Source organism: Ambystoma mexicanum, chromosome 3p (assembly GCF_040938575.1).
Source record: "Ambystoma mexicanum isolate Mex_15411 chromosome 3p, UKY_AmexF1_1, whole genome shotgun sequence".
Taxonomy (NCBI): domain Eukaryota; kingdom Metazoa; phylum Chordata; class Amphibia; order Caudata; family Ambystomatidae; genus Ambystoma; species Ambystoma mexicanum.
In genome coordinates, this window is record NC_090925.1 from 520,948,272 (window position 1) to 520,957,975 (window position 9,704).

Consider the following 9,704-nt stretch of genomic DNA (forward strand, 5'->3'; position numbering starts at 1 on the left):
TCATGTCCTCCGTCTGACACATCATAAAATGTTTCTATGGCCATGTCAGGCTGACTCTCCACCACTATATCTAACCAAGTGTCTTTTATCTTCCGCACCGACCTATTATAAGTGATGTATTCTCCCTGGTGTAGTCCGGTGTCTTCCACCAGTGTGTCAAACTCCACCGCCTTCCAATCCTGTCACACATCTCACAGCGTTGCTATCCCAATCAGTTCACAACGCTTCTGGACTATCTTCCTCAATTAATTAATGAAAATACAGGACTCTGCGCCAACAACTCAAGTTGAGTTAAATCTTAGATTATGCTTTATTGATCATCCATGACCATTGAGCCCATAATTGATAACATGTTTCGGCTCCACTGAGCCTTTTTCAAATCCGGGCTACCCATAATTGTAATATAGGACATACAATATATCATAGTCAAAAAACAATTTGTATGAACGACATCATAAAGTATAACATAATACCAGTTTTCAAATATCGTGACCACAAAATATGCATAATAACATGAAAGAAATTAGACAGAAAAACAAGGATGGGCAAAAGGGAAGGGTTCATGGGTGTAGAAAAATAGGCAAACATATCATAATACATTGTTATGTTTGAGTAAACAGAAAAAGAGCACAAAAAACAGAAACAAAAACACAAACAAAAAGAAAAAAGAACCCATTAGTAATCATTATTCTTCAATTCATTGAATAATATAACCAAATTCTGCAATGGTCCCTTGAGACAAACTGACAACTTGGTGGATGTCCTTACCCGAAATTTGATGTAACCAGTTCTTATGACTATTTGTCCATGTAGTAGTAACGGGGTGCAATCCCCAATATCAATCTAAACAAAAAATGTAAGTAGCGAAGGTAAATAAAACTGATTGTCCAATTTAGAATATACATTAATTGTGTATATCAAGGTTGCCTGTGGCAACTAGGCATTTTCATGAGAATAAATCCCGCCCTTCACCAAACGGGCAAAACAACTCTTCTTAATGGTCACAGGCCATTTCTGCCTTATTCAAAACAATTCATTATAAGTTCCGTAGTGAAGACAATTGTAATTAACCATCATTACGTGAAATGATGACGCATTTCCAATTATAGAACACGTATATCAAGTACGGAAAGCACAACATATAGCTTATTTTGTTGCTACTCGTCAAGTACCATTAAAGCTAAATCTCATTGAAAAGTAAACCATGAGATAAGCGGTCCTCTCTTACCAGTTCCTGGAACACAAACAGTCACACGCGTCGGCAGGTAAGCCGAACGCTTACCAGGTATGCCTTCTTATACTAGGCGTCATCACTGTGCGCGGTTACCACGGCGACGCAAGGACAAGCGTCGTCATTGAAAACCGCATTCTATCCCCCAGCATTCTACAAATTACATATGCTATATAATTCAAAATATTTGAATAAAGCCTGAGAAACTAACAAAGCATGTATACGCTTCTCCTGACCCAATTTATATTTGTTGAATACTTAAATGGTTACTATCACAGTAATGTATAATCACGGGCACTAATGCACCTAACTACAAAAGGTTGGTGAGCATTACACGCAACATTCAAATAAAATACTGAGCTACCAATTATGATGGGGTATCCCTTTAACAACACCCTGAAATACATGTAACCTCCTAATAAACAATGAGCCGTGTTCTAAATCAAGTATAACAATGAAAATTATTCGAGCTTGAGAAGCCAGATTGCAATGTACTACATCTCACAAGAATGAAACCATTTCATTATCTGTATTAAGTCCTGTATTTGTCGAATTGAAGTAACAAATTGCTCTTGCTTCCGCTTGTCGTAACGCCTTCACTCTGTCACCACCTCTTTTGTTCAAGGATACTTGTTTAAGACCAATGAATCTGATTTCCGATTTGAGATGTAGCTGATGTGTTTTTTGCCAATGTTCAGCTAACGGAAGTGATGGGTCTTGACTGCCAATTTTGGCTAAATGTTCACGGATACGGATTCTCAACTGTCTCTTGGTGCTACCAATATATAGTTTGTGGCAGACACAGATGATGCCATATACTACAAAAGTTGTTTTGCAATTAATTCCTTGTTTAATGATCCAACATTTTCCATTTTTATCTTCGAATTCCGTTGTTCTTTGGTATGCATATTTACATTGTGGACAGACTCCACATTTCCTGAAACCAGAATCTTTCTTGTGTAACCATGTACCTTGAGTAGTGCTCTCAATGTCCGGTAATAACGATGGACTAAGGATAGATTTAAGTGTATTTGCTCTTCTGAAGGTAATGCGTGGATGATCACTCACAAACTCACCAATATGACTGTCCAATTTAAGTAGGTACCAATGTTTGTTCAAAATTTTTCGTAATCTCTGGTGGTCTGAACAATATTGAGTGATAAAGCTAATCGGCATGTTAGCTTCCAAATTATTCCCTTGTCTCTGTCTCAAAGTATCCTGCTGCTGCATCAATTTGGTTCTCTTGTATGCTTTACTTATATCTTTTTGGGCATATCCCCTCCTTCTAAAACGTCGTTGTAATAGATTACATTCCTCTTCAAATTTTAAGTTACTATTACAATTTCGTCTCGCTCTGATATATTCACCCAATGGTATATTGGTGATAGTTGGTCGAAAATGACAACTTTTAGCATGTAATATTGAGTTAACTTCAGTTGGTTTTCTGAATGTAGTTGTTTGTAGTACTTGATCTTCCAAATATATTGTCAAGTCCAGAAAATGTATCCGCTGTTTGTTGCATTCTCCAGTAAATTGAATATCAAAACAATTAAGATTTAACTTGTCCACAAATGCGTGAAATTCCTCTATGCTACTATCGACGATGCAAAAAACATCGTCGATGTACCTTGTCCAAAATTGGATTTTCTCAATGAAAAATGATTCAGTGTATATTGCTTTGTCTTCCAACATCCCCATGAAGATATTCGCCAATGCTGGGGCATATTTAGTACCCATAGCTACCCCCCTGGTCTGTTGGTATACCTTGTTGTCAAAGGTAAAGACATTGAGATCAAACGTGAGATGTAACATTTCTTTAATCATGTTCAAATGGTTGTAATACGAGGCTGACTCATGCCTGAAAGTGTAGTCAACTGCAATCATGGCCCATTTATGCTGAATAGACGTGTACAGTGCCTTCACATCTAGAGTCGCTAGAAGGAAGGTACTCTGCCAAGTAAAGTTTTTTAGTTTCCGTATAAGGCTGGTGGAATCTTGCAAATATGAATGAAGTGACATAGCCCTTGGTTTGAGTAATAGATCCAGATATTCCGAGATATTCTCTGTGACCCACCCAATCCCACTCATGATCGGGCGGCCCTCTGGTATCCTTTCATAGGGTTTATGTATTTTCGGTAAGAAGTACATTGTTGGAGTTACCGGTTCTTTTATCCATAAATAAGTGCGTTCATCATCCGTTATCAATCCTTTTCTATGCCAATTGAGTATGTGCGCTTCAACTTGCTCCAATGCTGATTTTCGAAAATCATCCGTTCTTAATTCATAGCACCCAGGGGTATTTAAATGTCTGGATGCCATTTCCAAATAATCCTCCCGATCCATTAGCACAATATTGCCTCCCTTGTCAGCCTCTTTAATTACTGTCCGTGAATCCAATTTAAGCGAAACAAGTGCTTTCCTTTCCGATTTAGTTAAATTGTTCTGAGTAATCCAATTCTTATGTTTTTTACAATTAAGATTATATAGATCTCGTGAAACTGCTTGTTGAAAAGTGTCAATGACGTTGTCAGATGCCAACTGTGGCATGAATTTTGAACGTACTTTAAGTTCCTTTGTGGTAAGGGTATCAGATTTTATCTTGAGTTCATCTAATAAGTGAAATACATGATATTGATCACCTTCGGTCAATGAACGCAATGTATATGTATCTTCAATATCCTGGATCGACTTATCACTGATAAGTATGCTAGCCTCTTCAGGTTGAAAATCACCCGGTGCTTTGGTTGCAAAAAATTTTTTTAACTTCAATTTTCTGGTAAATTTAAATAAATCGATTTGTACGTCCAATGGACTGAAGTTACATGTGGGTGCAAAGGATAAACCCTTGTTAAGAAGAAGTCTTTCCTCTTGAGATATAGTTTTTTTAGACAAATTGAGAACAAGATCATCTGTTATTTGTTGGTGCTCATCTCCTTGGAGCTGGCCCTGGTTTGTCTCTTGTTTGCTTGTAAGCTTCCTATGTTGCCGTCGTTTTCTACACCCCCTCCTTCCTCTTCTCCTAGCACAGGTGTCAAAATACCCATAGTTGGTGGTAGCTGAAAACGGACTGTTTTCTGAGTAGAATTACGATTCCCTTTCTTGTATCTTTTGATCTGATTCAAGTATCCTCTTTGTTCAATTGATTTGGAACTAGCATTAGCTTGGTTGTCTTGGTCTGAGTCTGCATCAGAACTGGCCGATGATGTATTCGGGGTTGAGTTTCTGGACATTGGTTTTGAACTTGAGTCATATTTGGTTTGGAATGTATATACACGATCTTCCCTGTAATCACGTTCATCTCTATAGCTTTTCCGTAATTTCCTTATTTTTACTTCATCTTGATATATTTGCAACAGTTCATACATCTTCTCATAGTTTTTGGCTTTAGTATCCTCATTAGATTTCATCTCAGCAATTTCTTTGCGTATGCCTTCTATACCATCTAATGCCCATTACTTAACTTGCAAATTGGGCTGACCCGTTACCTTTATTAACATTCTTCTATGATGGCAGCATATATGAAGAACCGTGAAGAAGAAACTAAAAACCTGTTTACCCCCCGAGGGGATATGTCACATGCATTTTCAAGTATGGCTACGAAACGAGAAGATTTACGTTCGAAATTTATAAAACTGGAAAGAATATCGAAAAAGGAAATTGACAAGTACTGGGAAAAAGTATCACTTGAGAATTATGTCGCTAATGAAAGAGTACCTAGGGGTTTGAGGATTCTTATATTTCCAAATTTCAACAATGAATTGGATAAAGATTTAGCAGAAGGCTGGGAAGCTAATTTGAGCAACAGCTCCATGAAGATGATTGACCTATTGATTGAACATGCCACTAGGGAGCATAAAAGGGCATTAGATGGTATAGAAGGCATACGCAAAGAAATTGCTGAGATGAAATCTAATGAGGATACTAAAGCCAAAAACTATGAGAAGATGTATGAACTGTTGCAAATATATCAAGATGAAGTAAAAATAAGGAAATTACGGAAAAGCTATAGAGATGAACGTGATTACAGGGAAGATCGTGTATATACATTCCAAACCAAATATGACTCAAGTTCAAAACCAATGTCCAGAAACTCAACCCCGAATACATCATCGGCCAGTTCTGATGCAGACTCAGACCAAGACAACCAAGCTAATGCTAGTTCCAAATCAATTGAACAAAGAGGATACTTGAATCAGATCAAAAGATACAAGAAAGGGAATCGTAATTCTACTCAGAAAACAGTCCGTTTTCAGCTACCACCAACTATGGGTATTTTGACACCTGTGCTAGGAGAAGTGGAAGGAGGGGGTGTAGAAAACGACGGCAACATAGGAAGCTTACAAGCAAACAAGAGACAAACCAGGGCCAGCTCCAAGGAGATGAGCACCAACAAATAACAGATGATCTTGTTCTCAATTTGTCTAAAAAAACTATATCTCAAGAGGAAAGACTTCTTCTTAACAAGGGTTTATCCTTTGCACCCACATGTAACTTCAGTCCATTGGACGTACAAATCGATTTATTTAAATTTACCAGAAAATTGAAGTTAAAAAAATTTTTTGCAACCAAAGCACCGGGTGATTTTCAACCTGAAGAGGCTAGCATACTTATCAGTGATAAGTCGATCCAGGATATTGAAGATACATATACATTGCGTTCATTGACCGAAGGTGATCAATATCATGTATTTCACTTATTAGATGAACTCAAGATAAAATCTGATACCCTTACCACAAAGGAACTTAAAGTACGTTCAAAATTCATGCCACAGTTGGCATCTGACAACGTCATTGACACTTTTCAACAAGCAGTTTCACGAGATCTATATAATCTTAATTGTAAAAAACATAAGAATTGGATTACTCAGAACAATTTAACTAAATCGGAAAGGAAAGCACTTGTTTCGCTTAAATTGGATTCACGGACAGTAATTAAAGAGGCTGACAAGGGAGGCAATATTGTGCTAATGGATCGGGAGGATTATTTGGAAATGGCATCCAGACATTTAAATACCCCTGGGTGCTATGAATTAAGAACGGATGATTTTCGAAAATCAGCATTGGAGCAAGTTGAAGCGCACATACTCAATTGGCATAGAAAAGGATTGATAACGGATGATGAACGCACTTATTTATGGATAAAAGAACCGGTAACTCCAACAATGTACTTCTTACCGAAAATACATAAACCCTATGAAAGGATACCAGAGGGCCGCCCGATCATGAGTGGGATTGGGTGGGTCACAGAGAATATCTCGGAATATCTGGATCTATTACTCAAACCAAGGGCTATGTCACTTCATTCATATTTGCAAGATTCCACCAGCCTTATACGGAAACTAAAAAACTTTACTTGGCAGAGTACCTTCCTTCTAGCGACTCTAGATGTGAAGGCACTGTACACGTCTATTCAGCATAAATGGGCCATGATTGCAGTTGACTACACTTTCAGGCATGAGTCAGCCTCGTATTACAACCATTTGAACATGATTAAAGAAATGTTACATCTCACGTTTGATCTCAATGTCTTTACCTTTGACAACAAGGTATACCAACAGACCAGGGGGGTAGCTATGGGTACTAAATATGCCCCAGCATTGGCGAATATCTTCATGGGGATGTTGGAAGACAAAGCAATATACACTGAATCATTTTTCATTGAGAAAATCCAATTTTGGACAAGGTACATCGACGATGTTTTTTGCATCGTCGATAGTAGCATAGAGGAATTTCACGCATTTGTGGACAAGTTAAATCTTAATTGTTTTGATATTCAATTTACTGGAGAATGCAACAAACAGCGGATACATTTTCTGGACTTGACAATATATTTGGAAGATCAAGTACTACAAACAACTACATTCAGAAAACCAACTGAAGTTAACTCAATATTACATGCTAAAAGTTGTCATTTTCGACCAACTATCACCAATATACCATTGGGTGAATATATCAGAGCGAGACGAAATTGTAATAGTAACTTAAAATTTGAAGAGGAATGTAATCTATTACAACGACGTTTTAGAAGGAGGGGATATGCCCAAAAAGATATAAGTAAAGCATACAAGAGAACCAAATTGATGCAGCAGCAGGATACTTTGAGACAGAGACAAGGGAATAATTTGGAAGCTAACATGCCGATTAGCTTTATCACTCAATATTGTTCAGACCACCAGAGATTACGAAAAATTTTGAACAAACATTGGTACCTACTTAAATTGGACAGTCATATTGGTGAGTTTGTGAGTGATCATCCACGCATTACCTTCAGAAGAGCAAATACACTTAAATCTATCCTTAGTCCATCGTTATTACCGGACATTGAGAGCACTACTCAAGGTACATGGTTACACAAGAAAGATTCTGGTTTCAGGAAATGTGGAGTCTGTCCACAATGTAAATATGCATACCAAAGAACAACGGAATTCGAAGATAAAAATGGAAAATGTTGGATCATTAAACAAGGAATTAATTGCAAAACAACTTTTGTAGTATATGGCATCATCTGTGTCTGCCACAAACTATATATTGGTAGCACCAAGAGACAGTTGAGAATCCGTATCCGTGAACATTTAGCCAAAATTGGCAGTCAAGACCCATCACTTCCGTTAGCTGAACATTGGCAAAAAACACATCAGATACATCTCAAATCGGAAATCAGATTCATTGGTCTTAAACAAGTATCCTTGAACAAAAGAGGTGGTGACAGAGTGAAGGCGTTACGACAAGCGGAAGCAAGAGCAATTTGTTACTTCAATTCGACAAATACAGGACTTAATACAGATAATGAAATGGTTTCATTCTTGTGAGATGTAGTACATTGCAATCTGGCTTCTCAAGCTCGAATAATTTTCATTGTTATACTTGATTTAGAACACGGCTCATTGTTTATTAGGAGGTTACATGTATTTCAGGGTGTTGTTAAAGGGATACCCCATCATAATTGGTAGCTCAGTATTTTATTTGAATGTTGCGTGTAATGCTCACCAACCTTTTGTAGTTAGGTGCATTAGTGCCCGTGATTATACATTACTGTGATAGTAACCATTTAAGTATTCAACAAATATAAATTGGGTCAGGAGAAGCGTATACATGCTTTGTTAGTTTCTCAGGCTTTATTCAAATATTTTGAATTATATAGCATATGTAATTTGTAGAATGCTGGGGGATAGAATGCGGTTTTCAATGACGACGCTTGTCCTTGCGTCGCCGTGGTAACCGCGCACAGTGATGACGCCTAGTATAAGAAGGCATACCTGGTAAGCGTTCGGCTTACCTGCCGACGCGTGTGACTGTTTGTGTTCCAGGAACTGGTAAGAGAGGACCGCTTATCTCATGGTTTACTTTTCAATGAGATTTAGCTTTAATGGTACTTGACGAGTAGCAACAAAATAAGCTATATGTTGTGCTTTCCGTACTTGATATACGTGTTCTATAATTGGAAATGCGTCATCATTTCACGTAATGATGGTTAATTACAATTGTCTTCACTACGGAACTTATAATGAATTGTTTTGAATAAGGCAGAAATGGCCTGTGACCATTAAGAAGAGTTGTTTTGCCCGTTTGGTGAAGGGCGGGATTTATTCTCATGAAAATGCCTAGTTGCCACAGGCAACCTTGATATACACAATTAATGTATATTCTAAATTGGACAATCAGTTTTATTTACCTTCGCTACTTACATTTTTTGTTTAGATTGATATTGGGGATTGCACCCCGTTACTACTACATGGACAAATAGTCATAAGAACTGGTTACATCAAATTTCGGGTAAGGACATCCACCAAGTTGTCAGTTTGTCTCAAGGGACCATTGCAGAATTTGGTTATATTATTCAATGAATTGAAGAATAATGATTACTAATGGGTTCTTTTTTCTTTTTGTTTGTGTTTTTGTTTCTGTTTTTTGTGCTCTTTTTCTGTTTACTCAAACATAACAATGTATTATGATATGTTTGCCTATTTTTCTACACCCATGAACCCTTCCCTTTTGCCCATCCTTGTTTTTCTGTCTAATTTCTTTCATGTTATTATGCATATTTTGTGGTCACGATATTTGAAAACTGGTATTATGTTATACTTTATGATGTCGTTCATACAAATTGTTTTTTGACTATGATATATTGTATGTCCTATATTACAATTATGGGTAGCCCGGATTTGAAAAAGGCTCAGTGGAGCCGAAACATGTTATCAATTATGGGCTCAATGGTCATGGATGATCAATAAAGCATAATCTAAGATTTAACTCAACTTGAGTTGTTGGCGCAGAGTCCTGTATTTTCATTAATTAATTTCTTCAACGTATGGGACGGTTAGGCTTTTTACCGTCCTTATACAGTTGACCTGCGACTTCATTGACCGGATTTTGAAACTTTTAATCTTGCACGTATAACTATCGGGATTGTAAGGAGTCGCCCTGGTGGAGCAAGGTTTTTCAAAGCCACAGTTTTTCAAAAAATCATATCTTCC

At 37.3% G+C, this 9,704-nt stretch overlaps 2 long non-coding RNA genes across 2 annotated transcripts; one reads left to right on the plus strand and one right to left on the minus strand.

The window, feature by feature from the left end:
- Positions 1–275: 275 nt before the first annotated feature.
- On the minus strand, positions 276–1,583 carry LOC138580566 (uncharacterized). The gene is made up of 2 exons (XR_011304292.1): positions 769–1,583; positions 276–386 (listed from the first exon to the last, which is right to left on the minus strand). It is a non-coding gene; the product is annotated as an uncharacterized lncRNA (long non-coding RNA).
- A 6,605-nt stretch (positions 1,584–8,188) lies between these two features.
- LOC138579560 (uncharacterized) lies at positions 8,189–9,496 on the plus strand. Its single transcript, XR_011304072.1, has 2 exons — positions 8,189–9,003; positions 9,386–9,496. It is a non-coding gene; the product is annotated as an uncharacterized lncRNA (long non-coding RNA).
- Positions 9,497–9,704: the final 208 nt, after the last annotated feature.